Below are 22,971 nucleotides of genomic sequence, written 5' to 3'. Positions count from 1 at the left end.
GTGTGTGTGTGTGTGTGTGTGTGTGTGTGTGTGTGTGTGTGTTTGTCTGTGCCTACACAGGCCGAAAGAGGAAGTCAGATCCCCTGGGACTGGAGTTGCAGGCAGTGGTAAGCTGTCCTATGTGGGTGATGCGAACCAACTCTAGTCCTCTGGAAGAACGGTATATGCCCTTAACTACTAAGTTATCTCTCCAGTTCCCTAAACTATATCTCTCATTTTAATTTCTCTTATTTATTTTGCACTGCTAGAGATGAAATACAGGGCCCCACAGATGCTAAGAAAGCAGCCTACCACTGAGCTACATGACTTAGCACTGTTAGATTAAGATGCATTTTTAATCCCTTTACTTTAAACTTTGATGTTTTGAACATATCTGCAGCCTACGAATGAATTGCCCAATATAAAATAATCTTTCCCAAGGGGCCTCTAGTTACTATGTCTTGAAAAACCAAAAGAGAATGACTTCAGCATCTATCCAGGCCTTTCTATTTATGTCTTTCCTAGATTTTGGCATGCGGTATCCTAGATTTGATTCTCCAACTTCTTCAGCCCTCACTACATATGAAGACTCCATCTAGTTCCCTGTGAAAATTCCTGGTACTGTACCTCAGTGGTCAAGCATCATCAATTCCTATGACCAAATGCCTGGACTTTCGGAATTCTTACCAGTTGAAGATTGCTAACTGACCAGGGAACCTCTCTGAGCTCTTAACTTCGCTCATTTACATGGATCTCAGTGTTACTATCTTTTTAAGCCGTAAATTAGCATTTTCTTACTTTAATTGGAATTTTGCCAGTATCTCTGTTCCAGATCTGCTTCCTTAATCAAATACTTTAACATTCAAGTCAATTAGCACTTGACATCTATTTCATTCAGTTCTTGAACTCCTCTAAGACAAACTTTCTTTGCCATCTTCCATCTTGTAACATGTTATAAACACAGATTCTAGTAGCATTTTGTCTCTCTACCAAGCAAAAAGTAGTTTGCCATACAAAATTAAAAAGCAATGCATAATAAATAAATATATAATATGAAATGGAATACTGAACTCTATAATGAGAATGAGGAAAAACAAACTACAGAGTGAGGGGAAGGCCCAAAATAGGTAAATCTAAACAGACTCATATCCAAAACACATAAAGAATGACAAATTGGGGCTGGAAAGATGGCTCAGCGGTTAAGAACACTGGTTGTTCTTGCAGAAGACCCAAGTTCGAATCCCAGCACCCACATGGCAGCAAACAACTGTCCTAACTTCAGTCCCAGGGAATCTGATGGCTTTTTATGGCTTCTGTGGGCATTACACAACATGGGTGCACTTACCTACATGCAGGCAATACATGCATACACATAAAATAAAAATAAATAAATAATTTTTTTTTTAAAAAGAATGACAAATCAGTAAATAAAATGCAAGTGGTAAGAAGTACAGTGAAGTGTCAGGAGTGGCATAGAGTTCTAGCAAGGAAAGTCTATATAATTTCAATAAATATATAATTATGTGCTCAAGCCCATTAGTAATCAAAACACCAAAAAATCACAATTAAATGATTGTACAGATCAAACAAATTAGATTAAATTAAAATTCCTGTCAATACCCATACAAAATGAAAATACCTGTATTTCTTTTAATATTTTCACCACTATCTCCAATTCACATATTGGGTCTCTAACCTCCATGGTGATTCTGTTAGGAGGTGGGCCACTGGTAGGTTTTTAGATCACAAGGGTAGAGTGCTCAGGATTGTGATTAGAATCGTGTCCTCTTTCTCTCCTGTGTAAGATACAGCAGGATGTATATCCTCACAAGAAAATTAGTTTCTTAATGCCTTAATCTTGGATTTCCTACCCACTGGAACTAAGAATAGATTTCTGTTGCTTATAAATCACCACAATTTTGGGTACAGATCCATTGTTATAGTATTGGACAGAATGGATTAAGTCATTGACTGACTGGCACAGGCAATGGGACTTCCCCTTCTGTTACTGCTAAGTTGGTACAGGCACTGTGAAATGTCTTTGTAGCTACATACTACTAATCCCTATGTTCTGCTGATTAAATCTCATACAAAACTGATTTTAGGCACATTTATAATAAAATATATGTAAAACCATTTCTTACAACACACATCATAATTTCCCTTGCATTGGGCAGGGCTCTTTAGAGGAACAGAATCAATAGAATGCATATAGATTATAAGAGGAAACTGACTAGAATAGTTTACAATCTACAGGGTCTGGATAATCCAACAATGACCATTTACACACAGGAGACGCTGATAGCCTTGTAGTTGCTCAGTCCACAATAATGGATACTTCAGCAGTTTCAATCTGGTGCTGAACATCTAGAAGATTCATCAAAAGGTATTGGTCTTCAGTCTATTTGGAGCCCAGAGGAGCTGAAGACTTATGTCAATACAAGATAATCATTGCAGCAACAGCAACAGTAGCAACAGTAATATAGGGACAGATAAATAACAGATGGACAGACAGACAGACTTGCCAGCAATAAACAAAGGCAGGCATGCAAGCAGCACAGGTTTTTCCTTGAATCTTTTTATCTATCATCCCTGCTGGAAGGGCCCTCTGACTTTGGATAAGGGTCTTCTCCCTTCAGTTAATCATTCCTGGAACTTACTTCATAGACACGCCCCATGATGTGTCTGTTAGTTGATTCCACATTCCATCAAGTTGGCAGTCATCATTAATCATCACATCCTCAATAAGAGAATAAATAACTTCATCCTCTGGTAAGTTCACATAACAATATGCCAAAAACAATGAAATTAAACAAAATGCATGTTTGCAAAAATGTTGAATCACAAATAATTTTAGTAATAAAAATCACATCTAACAGAAAATCTGTTGATAACTATGTGAGATGATGACTCTGTTCATTTGATAAATACAAATGTTCAAATATGTATACATATACAATTCAAAAGATACTAATTTACATAACTACATGCAATTCTATATCAATTGAAAATAATTAAAAATATATATCACATTAAAAAAAAATCAGGCCAAATCCCTTTTCTAAGTAGTTGGGGTAGCAGTTTCTCTTAGAGACTAAGTAAAGAATAGAAATTGGGTGGGACACAGAATAAGCTTCGGGGATATTACTAAAAATCAGGAACCACTGCCATGTCCACACTCATTTTTAGATAATTTCACTCACTGTATCCTTGTAAGATCTGTAATTCAGACTGTCTTCTTTGAATAATTCTATTTCAGAAGTTCTATTTTTGATTCCTGGTTTAGTTTAAAAAAGAGTATCCTAGATTCAGTTATTGGCTACATATCTTAATGTACTCTAAGAATCGATTATCTTCAAAACTGTACTTTTGAATTCTATTCTTAATGCTAGATATCATGCCGTCATTATAGCTATATAAATATTAAAATAAGTTTAATGCTATTACTTTAAGCCTGTTCTTTCTCAAGTTTTAAGACCTGAATGATCTGTCATTAACAATTCATTTTAATAATCACCACTCCTTATGGGTACTTTGTTTCTGTATTCACAAACATTGACTGCGTGCTCACAGAATTCCATTCCTAATGCTGTGGAGCCTGATGCACTTGTATCCTAAATGCTTCTGTAGTTGGCCTTTCCTTTTGGTTACTGTCTTCTAATTTGAGATGAATCTGCTGCACTTGTTTCCCTTTATCAGGGCTCGTTTGCTTCTTTTTAAAATTTTATTTTATGCATACATACTGTCTACACGTACGTAAGGGCACTTGTGTTATTCGATTCCTGCAGAGGTCAGAAGAGGGTGTCAGATCCCCTGGAACTGGAGTTATGAATGGTTGTCAGTCATCATGTGGGTGCTGGGAATCAAATCCAGGTCCTCTGCAAAAGCAGCCAGTGCTCTTAACCACTGAGCCATCTCTTCAGCCCCGTCACTTACTTCTTTAGTCCATGAAAATATTTCTATTTTCTGTTCTAGAATTTTGGGAAATGATAATGTAGTGTATAATCTAATTTGCCAGGAAGGAAGTTTCTAGTTACTGAGCTTCTTGGATTTTACTTGTATATGACTTAAACTATGAACCTGGGCAACTCTTTCTGAAGTGCAAAGTCAATGTAATTACATTCTGATAAAATACAAGAATAGCGGGCTAACTGCTTTTATTTCTAATATACTTATTCTTTAGATATCCCATTGTCTTATGTTAATGGAAACAGTTACTGCTGACAAAAAGCTTTCTGTAGACATCAACAAACCTTCCTGGTAACAACTGACAATGAAAATAGATCATTTCCATTGTATGGATCATTCTTTTATTCTGAGAAGTGGCCACTTGATCACAGGTGATCTGTAGGTGCCATATCTTTGGGTTTATCTGAATTTAAATTCTTCGCAGCTAAATTCTTAGCAAACCCCCAAGAAACGATTGAATTCTTTGCATTATAATGAACTGCTCATGTAGCAAATATATGCAAATACATAACTTTGTGTCTACCATGTAGAATAAGTACCTAGCAAACATTTATCTAAATAAATATTCTAAGATTAAATTTGTTCAAACAGCCACAGTAATCTATCTACAATATTACTGTCCCAAATGCCTTACTTAGTTAATTAGTTTAGAAATCTAATTGAATTTACAAAATTTCTCTCCCTTTCCTCTGATTTTCCTCATTCGTGCTCATTCTTAGGTCTGTTTTCTATTAGGAATTAATTAAATATTTCTGGCACAACATGAGTGAGAATGTGTAAGTCATGCATCTTGCAGTTCATCCACCTTGTTTAACATTGCATCATCATTGCATTAACAGTGAACAGCAATATGCCCACAAATTATAATTCATATGCCCAAATTTTCTCTTAAAATGTTTGCTATTTTGAATAAATTGATCAATGTTTAATTGGCAATTTTCCTATAAATATATACCTATGTGCAGAAAGAAATTGGCAGAATGTAAAAAAAAAAACAGCATTAAAAAACCATCAATTTTTTGCCCAAATATGACCAGTGCTTACAAATCATCCATCGCCTCTTGCATCATTTGATCTCTGCCTAACATTGTCCTGATTATTTATACACCCTTATCAACTGCTGTAAGGAGTTTTAAAGAGAAATATATGCAATAGTGTTTATTTTACTTAATCAAATAGTCAAAATAATAAATGAGTAAATGACACTTTGTAAATTACTAAATGCCAGAAGAATTCCTGGCCACCCCTAATAGTTACTGTAAGCTGTTCCTATTGCTTGCAGAGATGCTGATTCAGTCAGGGCACATTTACATGCAGACTCAACAAGTAAGCAAAGCTTTGTTGCTCCTCCGATTAAAGGCATTGATTTGACTTTAGGAAGAGCGACTTTAATTAGCTGTGCAAACGCCATTAATTCCAATTAATCTTCTCACACTGTCAAGACAAAAATCCTGGGAGAAGATAAATTGCAGCAAATCAATACAGCCCTTGTTTTAACCAGGAAAAGGTGCTCAAGGAAAGAGGAATGCCATTATGTGTCTATATCAAGAAGTATTTAAACAAGAAAGTAATTCAATGTGAAAAGATTCCAGATGATTTGTATATCCTATTTATATATTCTTTAATTGCTTTCAGTTGGATAGGATGTGTTTTCCATAGAGATTGAAAATTATTACTATAATTCTATGGAGAACTACAAATTAAATTCATCTTTCTTACTGTAGACATTGTAAAGAGCTAGAAATGGATTTAAAGGTTTAAATGTGTTATAGTCTTTATATGTTATTCAGATCAAATACTAAGAAAAGTATTCTTGTTACTGTGGGAGTAATTATTAATAGATAATAAACATATTCAAAATGACACAATTAAGTACTAATGATTGTGAAGAAAAATGTTTCCATGTGCCAGAGAGGCTGTCACTTTCAATAAGTTGCATTAATTACTTTCTTCCTCACTGTGACCAAAAGGCTGATTTATTTTGACTCACAGTGTGAAGAACTATAGCTCATCATGATGTGGAAGGCATGGTAGAGTTCACAAAGGCCAAAACATGTGATTGGCATCACTCACATGCAGACGGATCAGGAAGCAGATAACAGAGTCTCATACTCAGCTGACCTCCTCCTTCATCTCTTTTACTCACCCCAGGACCCCAGCATAGTTCCACCCAGGAACTAGGGTCTTTACTCTGCCAGTAAACATTTCTGGACATGCCCTCAAATACGTGTCCCAAAGGGTGTCTCCTAATAATTTTAAATCAAGCAGACTTGAAAATACAGATTAACCACCACTATGCACATGCTATACACTATACATCCATGTGCCCTTTTCATACTTGCTCCTACCCCATGCTCTCACATCTCCCACTGCATTTACCCCTTCCTGTTCCATTACACCCATTTTTCCTTTTCTATCACCTGTGTTCTCTCACGCTTCCCTTGAAAACCGCTACCAATGACCACATATTCTTTTCAGTGCCTCTATGTGTACTCCAATTTAAACACAAGTACCTAAAGTTTCAAAGCTGGTATCCATATATGAGAGAGATAATGTGACATTTCTTTATAGGTCTGAGTTAAGTTACTCAAAATGACTGAGTCCAGATCTATCCACTTACTAGTGAATTTCGTATTTTCTTTTTTCTTTATGGCTGAATGATATTCCATTGTATCTGGGTATCACATCTTCATTACTGATTCATTATTTCATGGACATCGAGGCCATTGCTATTTCCTGGCTATTGTGAATAAAGTAGCAACGAGTCATTTGGGAATATGCCAAGGCGTGGCATAGCTCCATTATACAGCACATCGCTTTATAGGTTCTTAGGAACTGACTTCTGTAGTAGCTGGACCACTTTGCCTTCTCACTGACAGTGATTAGCCAGTTCCCCCTCCCCACATCCATACCAACGCTTGCTGTCATTTGTTATTTTGCACTCAGCCATTCTGACTGTGGTAAGATGAAATCTGAAAGTGGTTGTAGTTTGCATTTCCCTGCTGGCTAGGGATGTTGAATATCTTAAAATTCATTTCTTAGCCATTTGTGTTCCTTTCTTTTGAGAACTCTGTTTAGTTCCATGCCCCATTTCTTAACTGGGTATATTTTTTCTTGGATTTCAGTTCTTTTCATTTTCTCTGTAGTCTACACACAAACCCTCTCTCATACGCATGGCTGGTAAAGAGTTTTTCCTATTATGTTGGGTGAGCTTTTTGGTTTCATGAGGTTCCATTTGTCAATTGTTGGTCTTAATCCTGCATGATCAGGTCATGTTTAGAAAGTCTTTTCCTGTACCTCTAAGTTGAAGTGAATTTTTAGTTTCTTCTCTAATAAATTCAGTGTGTGTCTCGTCTCAAGTTCACTTGGAGTTGAGTTTTGTGCAGGGTGTGAGATAAGGATCAGGGTCATTCTTCAAAATGTAGCTGTCCACGTTGACCAGCACCATTTGTAGAAGATGCTATCTTTTCTTTAATATGTATTTGTTCCCTTTTGTCAAAAATCATGTGGATGTAGTACTGTGGGCTTATATATAGGTTCTCCTCCATTCTATTCTATTGATCAGTATGTCTGGTTTTTATCACTGTAGCTATGTACTATCACTAGAAATCAGGGATGATCACACTTCAGTGATGCTTTTGTTGTTCAGGATTTTTGTATAACATGGGTTTTCTGTGTTTCTGTATTAATTTTTTTATTATTTTTCAAGCTCTGTGAAGAATTTCAATGCAATTTTGATGGAGATTGCACTGAATATGTAGATTGCTTTTGAATAAATGGACATTTTTACCATATTAAACCTATCAATCCATGAGTATGGGTTGTCATACATCTTCTAGCATCTCCATCAGTTTCTTTCTTCAGTGTCTTAAATGTTCCATTGTATAAATCTCTCACTTCCTTTATTAGATTTATTCCCAATTATTTTAATTTTTGAGGTTATTGTGATTAGGAGAGTTTCCCTGGTTTCATTCTCAGATTTTAGCAGTGTCACACAGGAAATATAATGATTTCTGTGTTAGTTTTGTATCCTACTGCTTTGCTGAATGTGCGTATCATTTGTAGAAGTTTTCTGGTGGAGCCTTTAGGGTCTTTAATGCATAGAATCATATCAACTGCATGTAAGGATACTTTGACTTCTTCCTTTACTGATTGTGTTCCCTTTTATCTCATTCTATTGTCATATTGCTGTAGCTAAAAAGTAAAGCACTATATTGGAAAAGAATGGAAATCCTTACTTTCTTCCTGATTTAGATGGAAATACTTAAAGATTTTTCTCCATTTGGCATGTTGTTGGCTATTGAATTACTGTACATTGCCCTTATTGTGTTGAAATATGTCTGCCTTATCTCCAGATTCTCTAATATCTTATAATATTGGATTTTGTCCAAGGATGTTTCTGCATCTAATAAGAAAATCATGTAGTTCCTGTCATTGAGTCTACCTATGTGGTGAATTTCATTTATCGATTTACATGTTAAACTATCCCTGCATCTCCACAATGAAGCTGAATTGATCATAGTATATGATCTTTTTGATGTGTTCTTGAATTTGGTATACAGCATTTTATTGATAATATTTGTGTCCATGTTCATCAAGGAGATTGGCTGATAATTTCTGCTTTTACTTGAATTTTATCTGATATTGATAATCAAGGCAATAATGGCTTTGTAAATGAATTAAGAAGAGTTCAATTCTTTTCTATTTTATGGAACAATTTGAAGAATATTGATGTTAGTTTTTGAGGGGCTGGAAATCTTCACTAAATCCATCTGTCTCTGGGCTTTCTTTAGTTGGGAAATTTTTAAGGACTGCTTCAATCTCTTTCGTCGTTATGCATCTGTTTGAATCATTTACTTCATCTTGATTTAGCTTTGGTAGGTCATCTATGTCTCAAAATTTATCCATTTCTTTTATATTTTCCATGTTAGTGGAGAGGAAATTTTTTCCATATTTTACTTATTTTATTTTTAATATTTTTATTGAGTTTTTGTGTTTTTCATGAAAACTAACCCAGGTCCTCAGCAATAGCAGTCAGTGCTCTTAATTGCTGAGCCGTATCTCCATCCCCTTATATTAGAGATCTTAATTTACACCCCCCTCTCCCATCCATACATCCCATAGCCCCCTACCATTGGATTTCATGCATTCTGTCATATATCTTAAGTCCTGTCCGGTCAAGCATTTGTACCCAGATGTCCTTCAGTGCAAGCTCATCCACTGGAGTCTAGTCAGCCTGTCTAGAGCCACTCCCTTAAAGAAGATCTACTTTCACTTACCCAACAGTAATCAGTTTCCAATAGTTCTTTACCTAGGGTTGGGGCCTGATTCCCATTTCTCTCATTCTATGCTGGGTTTTTGTCTGATTGTGGGGGCATGGATCTGTGCATGCTGTCACCATTGTTGCAAGTTCCCAGTGACCTGAAAGTCTCTGTTTCCTTATGTTCATGCACCAACACTGGCTCTTACAATCTTTCTGCCCCTTCTTCTGCAATGGTACCTGAGCTGTTGGTTGCTGAGTTTTAATATAGAAGTTCTATTCAGGGACACACACTCTGCGATCTTTTATTCTCCACAACTTAGAAAGTTGTAGCTTTCTGTGTGCATAAAACTTTGTTGTATGAGGTGAGTATTAATAGTCTCTCTGCCCCCTGTTCCACTAAATTCCGTTAGCCTTAGGTGTAGGAGTTCCACCTGTAGATATGTCACTTAGGGCTGGGTATCTCTCAGACATATATTCTCTGAGTGTGACCAGTGTGTGGAACTCTGTAATATCTTCCATCTGCTGCCAAAAAGTCTTCTTTGATGAGTGGTGTACTGTATACTTGTCTGTATATATAAGAATCCATATTTGGCATACAGTAAGAAATTTCATTTGGCTAGAGATGTGACAGAGATAGGGTTTTCTCTAGGATCTCTCCAGCCATGTGTTTTGGATATATGTATAGTGCCACCCATGAATTCACTCCCACTGAGAGGACTTTAAGTCCAATTTTATAGATGTTGATTAACCCCTAGATAAAAGTGCCACAACTACAGTAATAGAAATATTTTGCTGTACCAGCCCTTGTGGTTATTAGGCTTTGTAGCTGGGTCAAACCATTGATTGATTTTCTCCCTTCCATACATATAATGTATTTTAATCATATTAAGACCCTCCCCTACCTCCACCCACTCTCTACTGCCCCCTAATTTCATGACTTCTTATATTATTTTTTTCTTATTAAAGGCCTTTCGAGTCTAATTTGTGTTCCCCAATTGCTCTTGGGTGCGAGTCCATCCCTTTTAGTCTGGTCAGTCTACCAAGCATCACACCCTTAAGTAAAAATGACTTTCCCTCTCCTAGTAGCTTATCAATTGCCAATAGATCTCAGCTAGGACTGGGGCTTCTTACCCACCTCTCCCATCCATGCTGAGTTGTTGTCTGATTTGGGCTTGCACAGGTCTTGTGCAAGTTGTCCCAGGCACTGTGGGTTCAAATGTGTGATGACACTGTGGTGCCCAGACAACATGGAGCCAATCCCTGACATTTTTAACAGAGCCAAGAATTTGTGACTTGACAGGTCACAGGTCTTATGGGAGAATCTGCTACTATTATTCTGATAAATAGACATAGTACTAAATTGAAACTTAATTATTTATTGTTATACCCATAGATTAGTGCACCTCTCAATTATTACCAGAGAAATATTTTTAAAAACTTTTTAGTTATTTATTTTTATTTTATGTGTGTAAATGCCATGCACCTGTGTTGTGCAACACCCACAGATGACAGATGAGGGTCTCAGTTTCTCTAGAAATGGAGTTAGGGATGGTTGTTAGTTGTCATGTAGGTGCTGGGATTCAAACCCAGGTCTTCTGCAAGAGCAGCCAGTGTTCTTAATGGCTAAGTGATCTTTCCAGCCCTGAGATCTCTCAACTTTTTTATGTAGTCACATAATGCTATAAACTTTCATCTTAGAGCTACCTTCCTTGTGTCCTTTAGACTTTGGAATATTGTTTTGATTATCATTCAAACCTAAAAATTTTTTAAATTTTTAAAAATGTGTCCCTTGACCTCAGTAGTGTGTGGTTTAGTCTCCATGACTTCCATAATTTCTGTAGTTTCTACTGCTGTTGCTATCCAGCTTTATTCAATTGAGGTCAGATAGAATACAGGATGTTATTTCAGTTTTTTTCTGTGTTGAGACATTTCATGTCCTAATGTACATTCAATTTTGGAGAAATCTTCATGGACTACTGCAAAGAATGTGTATTCTTTAGCATATATATATAAAATGTTCCACAAATGTCTGTTAGGTCCATTTGATTTATGATGTCATTTAACTCCAAAAATTCATGGGAACAAGACTTCTTTATTAGTGAGAGTGGGATGTTCAAGTCACCTGCTATTACTCTGTTAATTTTAAGTCTAGTAGTATCTTTGAATGAAATTCAATACCATGTGTTGGTTACATTTATGTTTAGAATTGTAATTATATCTTGGTGGAAGTTTCTTTAATGAGTATGAAGTGGCCTGCTTATCTCTTCTGGGTAGTTTTGGTCTGAAGTTTAGTTTGTCTGTATTATAATAGCTAAATGAGCTTATTTATAATTTTCATTTGATTAGAACACATTTTTCCACCCTTTTACCATAAGGTAGTCTCTTTCCTCAATGATGAGACACCGTTTTTAGGGGCAGCATAAAAGATGGATCCTGTTTCCTGACCCAGTCTGCTAGCTGTGCTTGTTGTTGAAATGAGAACATTAATATTTAGAGGAATTATAAGATGACATATATTAAATCCTGCCATTTTGTCATTATATGTTTTCTTAGACATCTTTTCATTATTTGTTCTGGAACTTTGAGCTATTCCCTGGGACCTCTTGAGTGAGCTTATCATTGCCTTCGAAACAAAGTATTCCTTCAGTATCCTCTGTAAAGCTGGCTTAGTGCTCATAAATTCTTTTAAACTTTTCTTATCAGAATTTTTTTATTTATCTTTCAACTTTTTAAATATTCCAGCTATTATTTTTTACTTTATGTGTGAATAAATTGCCTGCATGTATGTAAGTGCACCCATGTCATGCAATGCCCACAGAGGTCAAAAGAGGGCATTGAATTCTCCTAGAAGTGGGGTTATAGACAATTACTAGCTGCCATGAGGTTGCCAAGAATCAAACCCAGGTCCTCTACAAGAGTAACCAGTGCTCTTTATGACTGAGTCATCTCTCTGACCCCTCTCCTTCAATTTTAGTAGATAAATTTTCTGAGTATAATAGTCTAGGTTAACAATTGCATTCTTTATAAACTTGGAACACATCTTTCCAGGCCCTTTTGACTTTAAATATTTTTGCTGAATAATCAATTTTTATTCATTCATTACAGCTATAAGTTCTTCCAGGAAAACTAGTTTATATAAACAACAGAATAGCTGGATAATGAATTTTGAAGATTTATTGAGAAAGAACACAGCTTGTAGATCATAGAGAGCTTCTATTATACCTTATAGACAATAACGCATTCTAATTTATGAGGAAATGTCTTTAAAATGCATATTTGATATTGATAAATTTATGCTTACTTACACAGACAAATTATCTGATTTTGACCCTTATATAAATTCAAAAGATTAAGTTCATTTATTTAATATACATCCAAGGACTTCTATGTGCTTATTTTTAGAAGCAATGTTGTTCTATCAAGAAAACTACAAAGACAAAACAGAATAGCCACTGCTTTTTAATGTATTATTTGTAAGAAGTTCTTAACATATGTAATGAACAAATGAATTTCCTGGAAAAGCTTACATTAGTCCCTCAGAGAAACCAAGAATGAAAATATTCATTTAAAATTTATCATTATTTAAATAGTAATCAGACAGGGGTAGAACTAGTCTCTGAAGTCATTATGCTAACTGAAGAGGTACTAACAATAAAGGTGGATACTTTGATATTTAACATTGTCAACCTGATGGATCTGTGATCACCTAGGAGACAAGTATCTGAGCATAGCAGAGAAGGGTATCAGATCAGGTTGGCTGAGGAAGGAAGACACAGGCTGCATATGGGCAGCACTATTTCCATGGGCTTGAAAAGAAGAAAGCTAAGCACAAGCTTCAATCTTTCTTTGTTTCCTGACAGTGGGTGCAGTGTGACTAGATGCTTCCTCAGACTCCTGTGGCCATGCCTTCCCTGCCATGATGGGCTGCACTCAGGCTGTAAGCCAAGGTATATCCTTCTTTCCTTAAGTCACTTATGGTCAGCAGCTTGGTCATAGCAACAAACAAGTAACTAAAAATAATCATGAAGCATGCTATGTTTTGTTAAGGAAGTGAAAGTTAAACTAAAAATTACGCAGAAAGAACAGGCAGGGAACTCTACCACGAAGCCTAGTCAATGGGTTTGATGTCACCACAAACCCAAGGATGAGGACAAAACAGGCTGATTTTTTTAGCAATGTGATTACTTGATCCAGCTAATGTGTGTTTCTCAAATGATGAAGTGGTGGTTTTGTTTTTCATGCTCTTACACTGTTTTCTTTTATTTTATATTCTAAAGAAAAGGACCTATGAAGAAAGAAATTCTGTTACAAAGGACTGAATGCTAAACAGAATATAAGGAAAAAGGCTAAGAGGCCGGAATGTGAAAAAAGGAGAATTTACAAGAATGCAAAATGGGCATGTCAGGGCTGTTATTTCTCTTCATTATTAAATAATTCATGGAAATTATCATATTTCCTTTGGAACTTCATTAGTTTTTAACCTACATACCCTAGAGACAGGCACAAATCATAGACAAGCATTCTAGTATCTCTGTGTTGTCATGTTTTCTCTTTACTTTGCTAGCATTGCAGCAGTGTAAGTATTCCTGAGTATGTATTGTATTTCCCTAATATGTTTTATCTATTTACTATTTATTTATTTTTATGTGTGTGCATGTGTGTTTGCATGATTGCATGATCACCACATGTGTGCAGGAGCCACAGTGGTCAGGAGAGGGAATTGAATCCCCTGGAACTGTAGTTACAGATGGTTATGAGCCCTCTTGTAAGTTCTGGTAACCAAGCCTTGGTCCTTTGCAGAATAACAGGTGTTCTTAATCACTGAGCTGTTTCTGTTTCCCCTTTAGATATGCTCTTCAACTTGGGGTAACTTTTTGGAAAACTTTAATTATTATTTGTGCATAATTGTCATTCTCAACTTCCTCTTGTCTTCTCTTTGAGGAGAAGCAGCCTTCTAGAAGCCTTGACAGTCCTTGCATACACACAGTCCTCATATAGAGACTGTATAGTGTAATACAGGCAACACCTATGAGTTCTCCGCAAGAGCCAATGTACTATCTAATCATGGATTTTCCCTATTATAATAGTATCAATAAAACAAAAAAAATGTATTTTTTATGTCAGACACAGTTCTCTCTGTGATTCATTTAATCATTTAAATAATTCTGGAAAGTAGGTGATGTCGCTGTATAGTGCCTACATTTTATAGATGAGTAAACTGATGTTAAGTCATAGCTTCATAGTCATATTAATTGTAAGAGGCGCAGCTGGGATTTGAAAGCAAACAATTAGAGCTTGAGTCTGGATCACTCTCTTCAATCCCACATTCTATGAACTCAGCATCACTCATAATGGATCTGCTTTAAAATCCTCTCCCAGAAATAAAACTTTGCCTGAGTAGGTCAGAAATCAGAAAAATTCCAAAGTGAAAGCCTTCTATTTAAATGCCTTACCTCGGTCACAGTTGTTCATGTACTTGAAAAAGTTAGAGAGGAAAGTGAATATCCTATTCATACATTGAGATGAATATATGAATGAAATGAAATGAAATGAAATAAAGTCAATGCATTTTATGTCCCCTGGCTTTTGTAAGCTGCAAATACGGGCTTAAAATCAGAGAATCTGCAACCAAGTTCAGTGGTCCCAAGCAGTGAGCTCTCCTCTGTAAGTCTCAGCCTTCCCATCTCTAAAATGAAAATAATATCTAATGATCTATTTGACTGGGTTTTGCCATCTAATAAATGGGGTTTTTGTGAAAACACCCTGGACATTACTTGGATTGGCATTTAATTTCCATCCTTCAGTGGATTCTGTAAGCTAACATTCTTCCATCAATTCTCATTCATTTCCTAACACACTCAGATGCTGAATGTATGAAATAAGATTAAGACAAAAGCCATAAAGTGACAGAATACTTGGCATTTTACTGGCCACATGGATTCCTTTGCCATGAGATTCAGACATTTCCAAAAGCCAAACGGAACGTAGAGGAGGTGGTATGCAAAATACAAGCTTCTCCTAAATTAAATGATCAAGCAATTCTTTTTTGATCAAATGCAAACAGTGTTCAACACAAGATCCACTTTATGCCCACCAGCACCTGAGAGAGAGTCTTAGATTAAATGTCAGAAGAAACCTTGCACTTTTCATCTGTGATGTCACCTGTGAAAGGTTTTGACATTTTCAGCATTACATTTGTCAACATTTATTACTTGTACTTTAAAAATTATACTTTTAAGAAATGTAATTTTATAAGAAATAATTTTAAATTTGGGTTAAGCCTAAAATCATATCATTTTTAAACATTCTAGTAATACATTGAATTAACTATTGGAGCAAATGAGTAAGCTCTAGATGTAGTTTTATTTAACAACTTTCCAAATTTTAGCTTATATACTAAAATTTTAACATTTATACTGAAAACAAAAATGGTAGAAAAGGAAAAGAAAATACATGTGACTAATCTCGAAAATATTTCTGTACATAGGGACTATCCGAACAGTTACGGGTCTTTTCCAGTTCCAGGTTCACAGATAATTTTAATACTGAGCTCTTCCATCCTTAATGTTATTATAGGAATTCATGTTAAGTGAAATTCAGATATTTTAAATAACCAATGTAATAAATACATACATTTAGTAAAAAATATAATTTCCTGTATCTTAAGAATGATGCTCTGGAAACACCAAGTAATAAATTGTTTCAAAATCAATATTAGCCTATTAAATGGTTAACAAGGGCTAGGAAACGGTCCGTCGTAAGAGCATTGACTGTACAAACATAGGATCTGGGTTCCAATCCCCAGAACCCACATAGAAAGCCAGACATGGTCATGAGAATGCCTGCAACCCAGCGCTATGTGGGGTGGAGATAGGGTCACTGAGGTTTCTTGGCCACTAGTCTAGCTCCAGGTTCACTGAGAGATGCTATAGCAGGTACCAAGGTGCAGAATGATAGAGTAGGACAATGTGCTGTCCTCTTGTGACCTCTGTCTGCATGTGTGCAATATACTCCTCCCACTCACACACAGACACAAAAATAATAATAAGAGGCAAGAGAAATAAGTTAATTGTAAAAGGACAAATAGAGTGTGATGATACTTCTGTGTGAATCCCACACAAATGTGGCAACACTGTAAAATTAAGTTTTAATCAGTAGAATCTGAGGAACATAATCCCTTCAGAGAATGACTTGTTCTGCAATCAAAGCAATTATTAAGAATATTGGTGAAAGCAAGACTTCCTTTGCAACAAAAAAATCTTAATTTTGATCAAAGAATTTCTTTGAATTATTAATATTTTATTTAGTATCCCTTCTATGTTTTGAAATATTTTTCAAGTTAAATATGTTTTGAAGAAAATTATACAGAAGTTTCCAACAGAAAAATAGCTGATACTTGCCCTATTAGGAGTTTGTAATCTGTTTAGTATCTAAAAAGTAACACTTGTCTGTATAGATGTGGCATCCAGAGGGTTAATGGAGCCTAGTGGGATGTTCATAGTCATTAAAATTTCCTTGAGAAAGATATGATTCCATAAAATAAATCGGAAAATACATTAAGGCAGATTCAGTTTGGAAACACATATGTGTATATGTATTTGTTTTTTTTTTTGAACTTTTAAACAAATATTTTAATTATTATTTTAATTTTATGTGTATGAGTGTATTGATTGCATGTAAGTGAGCACACTCATGTTGTGCAATGCCTTGGAGGTCAGAAGAGGGCTTCAGATTCCCCTGAAACTGGAGTTAAGAACGGTTCTTAGCTGCCATGTGGGTGCTGGGAATTGAACCTGGGTCCTCTGCAAGAGCAGTCAGTGCTCTTAACCGCTGAGCCATCTCTCCAGCCCAGTATGCATGTATTTGTGTAAGATTTGATCTCTACTGCACGTGAAATTCCAGTTGCTTAGGTGTTTCATTTGACTCTGCTAGGTTCAGACATTCTTTGTTCTCTGTAGTGGAGCTAGGAGATCTTGCCAGGTCTGATGGACTGTAATTGCCATGTCTATAATTACAGAACTCTTGAAGCTGAAACAGGAAGAGAACTAGATTTAGAGGCCACAGGGAAGGTCTGTGGAAAAAAGAAGAAAGGAGGAAGGGAAGGAGCGGGAGGGAAGAAGGGAGGAGGGAGAGAAGGGAAAGAAGAAACACTAGCCAGTGATTTGCCAATGAGTAGGTGCTAGTGAATCCAGCAATATTTCTCTAAGGTCCTCTATAAGCCGTGTAACCTGTCGTGTGAGCCTCACCCCTAGCTTTTATGTATTTTTGTTTCTAATAAGCAGTGTCTGTGGGTGGACGAATGTCTACAAAAGACTGTGGAGCTGCTTGGCCCGCCCTGCCTACTTCGACAACTGAAAGTGCTTAGGAGATCTTCTCCATACATGGCAGCATTAGCCAATGCACAGCACAATGTGTGAGGTAACGCACGTGTTAATTAACTTGATTTAGTCACTTCACAATGTGCACACATATGAAAACATCCTACACGGGCCTGGTAACACACATCTCCCAGCACTCTGGAAGCTGAGAGAGGAGGACAGGGTTCAAGGTCATAGTAATGATCATTTTGATGCTCTGTCTTGAAACAACAAATTACATACCAGAAAAAATGTGTGCAAGGGCTTTAAAAAAACACTAGAAAAAATGTTAAAGCTTCATTCTTTTTAGAAGGAAGTCTAAGATGAAGTTTGCACAGCAGTGCTCCTTGCAGATCCGCCTGGAGCCTGAGATTCCCTCCCTGGTTCTGTTTCCTGCATGGCCTCATTCTCTGTTTTCTGTAACATTTAATAAGCTATTTTGTGTGTCCCAGGGTCTGCTAAGGAAACCCGACCCCCAAAAAGCAGTGAAGGGATTTGCTTGCTCTTCCCCATGTCATTCCATATATCACTCACCTCAACTTTCTCCATATCTCTTGGATTCCTACTTCCTATGAGAAAAACAGGACTTTGAGTAAGAAACGAGCAAATTTTAGGAGATTACTGAAAGAAAGGAGATTTTATCCTTTTTGACAGTCTAATATTAAAGGGAACAGTGGGGCCCACTCTTGCCCATGTGACACAGGTCACTTTGCAGGTTTAAGTGGTGTGCCTTCCTCAGCAGCTCCTGAAAGAAATAGCAGACGCCGCAGTGCCAGATGGTCCACTGTGGTGCCTAGCAGGCAGTGCCAGGAGGGCTTGGCAGTCACGAAAAGAGCAGAAGTTCCCAGCAACCGTGCTGACACCCGGCCAGCTCAGAAGGGCACAAGTGGTTGTGACACTTGTGCCCAAGAGAGGCAGAGCTGCCTGGTAAGCAGACATTTCCTAGACAGACAACAAAAGCAATGTCTGACAGATGCCATATGGTCCCTGGCTAGGCTACACTGCAAGAACATGTGAGTGACTCTAGACTCGGCAGACTGGGATTCTGAAACTATTCCTCATGCTTACTCTCAGCAGGGGGAGACAGTCTGTGGTTAAAAGGCTTGTCATTGGAAAGAAGAGGACAAATAATGTTTGAAGCCCATAATCCCTTTTTTTCCCTAAAACGTGACATGTAAGTGGTGCCATTGATTTTGAAAAGCATCTCCACTTCTTCAAATGAACATTGCCCAGGTTCACCATACTTAGTCATCAAAGTTTGGAATAACTACTGTGGGAAAAAAGGAGAAGGTAATTAGCAGACATGAAGAGTTACACGTCAAAGGCCAGACTGTGATTAAAAGTCATGAATGTGTAATGGATCCAGCAAGCATAATAATGGAATGTTCTTCATTAATCTTAGATTTTAAATACAATATTGAAGTCGGCTTTGAATATGAGGTTTATGAAAAGTCCACAAGTATGTCTTGAAGATTCTGGTATCACACAAAGCCTCATCTAGGACAAAAACGATAATTCCATGAGCTCTTCTTCTAATGTACAGGGCACTTTCTGAACACTGAGGATGACAGGGCAAAGTGGATGTGCCATACTTCAGTGTAAATAAATGAGCATGACTTTCTATTACACTAACATAGCCTCATCCCACAGCTTTGAACTAATGTGCTTGATGGTAATTAATGCTATTGGCTATTTTAACTACAAAGTTAAACTACAGAGTTAGAGAGTTGGCCCCCAAAATTGATACACACCTTTTTTAATAGAACATGTCCTTGTTATCTGTCTTAGTAGAAAACTTTCAATCTGCTAATGAAATCCAGTTTTGTTGATGTTTTCTGTGCAGAAATTTTAAAGATAGAAATAGTTCAGTTATCAATGAGAACTGCAAATTCTGCACCTAGATTTCTCTTCTGAGGCCACTCTAACAAATGTCCCTAAGTTCTTAGTATAAAATGAGAAGATTTTGATAGCACCATCACAATCAAACTGGTCTAATACTGTATGGCACCAGATATCAAATATTGTGTCTTCACACAGGATAACAGCTCGGGTGTTCCCCATAAAATGTACATCAGAGCATCATTATGGCCTGAGCCTCTCAATTGTTTCAGAATTCTGTCAAATATTTCAAGGTTGATAAAAGTATGTTATACATAAGATTCTTTGTGACTTGTGGCTTTGAACATTAAAACTAGCATATGCTTCCTGGATAGCATTAGCCCATGAAAATGATGTATTAATATACATACTACATATTTGTAATATGTTATATCATATGTGTTTATATAATATATATGCATTTTATTGTTTGAAATGGTAACCTAAGAATCAATGAAAATGTCACAAGCACATCATCTCAAAGAATGAAATGATGAGAATTTTTCTTGCCTTTCAGCTTCCACCCATCCAACATTTCCCACAATTCCATGTATTCTAAAACATAAGCTTGTTCCACGCATACTACATGGGAATAATCAATTCTTGTTTTGTTTCAGTAACTTTTATATATTTCCTGGTCAGCCTTTTCGGGTTGTAACTTTAAGATCTCCCAAGAGTTGAGTGGTTTGGACGACTTGATTACAGGCTTGGGCCATTTGGGACATAATGTGATAATTTTTATACTGTACAACATTTCTCTAGATTTGAATATAGATTCAGGCATGAAACAGAGAACTTACAAAGATTTGTAAGATTTTACCTGTCTGAAATTCCCATCTTCACATGTCCTCACGTTTCGGCCTTGGTGAAATAAAGAGTCACACCCAAACTGCACGCTAGTGGATTGCCCTCTTCTGTGGCATTTATAAGGGTGGGGTATTACCTCACTGAATATAGAACCAAAGTACCTACAATGTCATGTCACAAGAACAATGTATCCTGTGGTTCACTGAATGAGTTTGCTGTCAGACATACAAGGTGTGATTTCTTATTCTATACTTAGTAGTCATGGACTAAAAAAATGCCCAAATACATGAACATGCAGAAATTATTTTATTATGCAGGTCCCTGATATCAACTACCATATAACATATATGAGTGAGGATTTGATATAATGGAGGGTAAACCAGGCATACTGTGATTATAAATTTCAACATGGCTAGGCTAAGCTGCCTAAATATTTGGTTAAAACATTATTATGGATGCTTCTATGAAGCTATATTGTTTATTTGTTTGAGATTAGCACAGACATTGATGGACTGTGAATAAAAGTGTTTTCTATGATGGAGATGGTCTGTATTCGGTCTTCGATTTGAGTAGAACTGGAAACTATCTGACCAGCAGTATTTACCACCCCAGCACTGTATGAAACAAGCAGGCTATTTGGGCTCTTTCATTTTGGACATGATCATCTATAGATAGAATAAATTAAAACACTAGTTGTACAAGGCATTCCGAATAGTAATCAACACACAATAAGAACCAAAACTGAGTGTATCTCTTTCTTTGTCTATTCTATATTCTATTTAGACATTCTGGTCCTTTTATACGAGCTTATAAATTCCTTAAAGAAGAAAAGCCCATGTTGTGTCTATATTCATTTTCTTCTCTAAGCATTTGATATGCAACTTCTAGTGGACTTAAAGAGGTTGAAGAGTGGAATTATAAATTAATTCATTAGTAGAATTCTTGGTGTAAACATGGGCCTACAGTTTAATGATTTAATTTTTCTTGCAAATTGTTCTAAATTTCTTATAAATTGTTCTTATTATTTCTTGAAATCCTGACAGAGCTTCTGAATCATGTTCATCAATATATCACATGGACAAACTCCAAATAGAAGGTCAGAGAAATGGACTACGCCTCAAAGGGAGCTGCAGCTCCATGTTAGAGCAGAGAAGATAGAAGGAGAGACAAACGGAGCAGTTGAAAATGAGCATGACTCGACAGCCCATCATATGTCAGAAGTATAAGTATATTTAATAGCCAAGAGAGACTTAAACAACAGAAATAGTGATGGGAAGACAGGGAGAATATAGGAGAAAATGTAATGAAGGATATATTCTTGATTAACAAAGTATAGGAATTGTAGTTATTTTATCAATGCAATTACAAAAGTAACCACAAAGTTATTCTTTTTAAGCTTCTTAACTGCCATAATAATTCATCAATAGGAAACAAAAGTCAGATATTTATGAAGTACTAGATTTAAAGAGAAAGAATAACATCTGTGGATCTATGACCAAATGCTTTTACCATACTAATAAATTAAAATGGTATACAAGTGGATTTAATAAATACAACTTCAAATACATTGATAAAGCAAAACTCTGAAATGGGTGAGAACTACCTAAGAGAGAGTGACTTTAAGAAGATAAAGATCCATGATTGTAACCACAAATGAAATAAAAACATGGGTTTATTTGTTGTTATACCACAGCACATTGTGAAATATGTGTCGTAAAGCCAGAGCTTGTGGGGTTTAATTCTGGGTCTCCATGGACTAGCTACAAGTGTTTGATTGAATTTCTTAGCCTCTCTTTATCTTAATCCTTCCTTTACAAAATATCAGATATATTTTCTATCTCACAGAATTGGTGTGAGGGTAAAAATGAGTTTAATACACGTAGAGCATTTGAAGTAACATAGTAACTGCAGTATATCCTGAAAACCTAGCTCTTGCTACCATGAAAAGGAACGTAAGTAGAGTTTCCTAAGTTGGCTTTGGTGTCTGTAAATCCTGGTTTTCATGGTTTAAATCTGCAAATGATAAACACATATGTAAAGATTTAAACAAGAAAATATATTTCAATCTGAATGAGCAACATTAAAAACTAGAAATAGTATCACTATTAATGCTTAAAGAATGGTATGCCAAATAAATTGAAGTATAAGTAATTCTTCAAAAAGGAAGTAGAAAAAAAAATTAAGTAAACAGTTTTGAGAAAGAAATATTGCAAATATTCTGGATTTAAATAATATGAAGTTAAATTCAAGAAATTATTTTCTACCACACAATAATCCAAGACTGTCCAACATAGTGTGATGATTTGCTTGTCATTTTCAAACCACTTATACTTAAAATGGTATTCAAATAAGATGGTTTATTTGTGTTAAAATAGGAAAGGAAGAGCTAGAGCTACGCAAATGCAGTGGAGCCCTACAGCTTTCAAATGAGTCTTTTTGTTTTTTCATATAATTTTTCATTTGAGCAGAAGTATCAGTATTCAAATTGATCTCCAAGTTTTATGCTACAATAAATATTTCTAATTAGTACATTTACTGAAGTAGTCATAAGATTTTTGTAATGCATATTTATTGAATATTAAAATGAGATTTGGAAAATAAAACAACTGAACTATTAGAAATTTACTATTACATGTAAATTATGAGAAAATAATTATGAAAAAGTTCAACTATCAAAATCTTTTCATTGTCTTGAATGTTGACTTTTGATAGTTCACT

The sequence above is a fragment of the Nannospalax galili genome, unplaced genomic scaffold (assembly GCF_000622305.1).
Source record: "Nannospalax galili isolate Female #2095 unplaced genomic scaffold, S.galili_v1.0 scaffold1245, whole genome shotgun sequence".
NCBI classification, from domain to species: Eukaryota; Metazoa; Chordata; class Mammalia; order Rodentia; family Spalacidae; genus Nannospalax; species Nannospalax galili.
Note: the sequence above shows the minus strand (reverse complement) of the source record.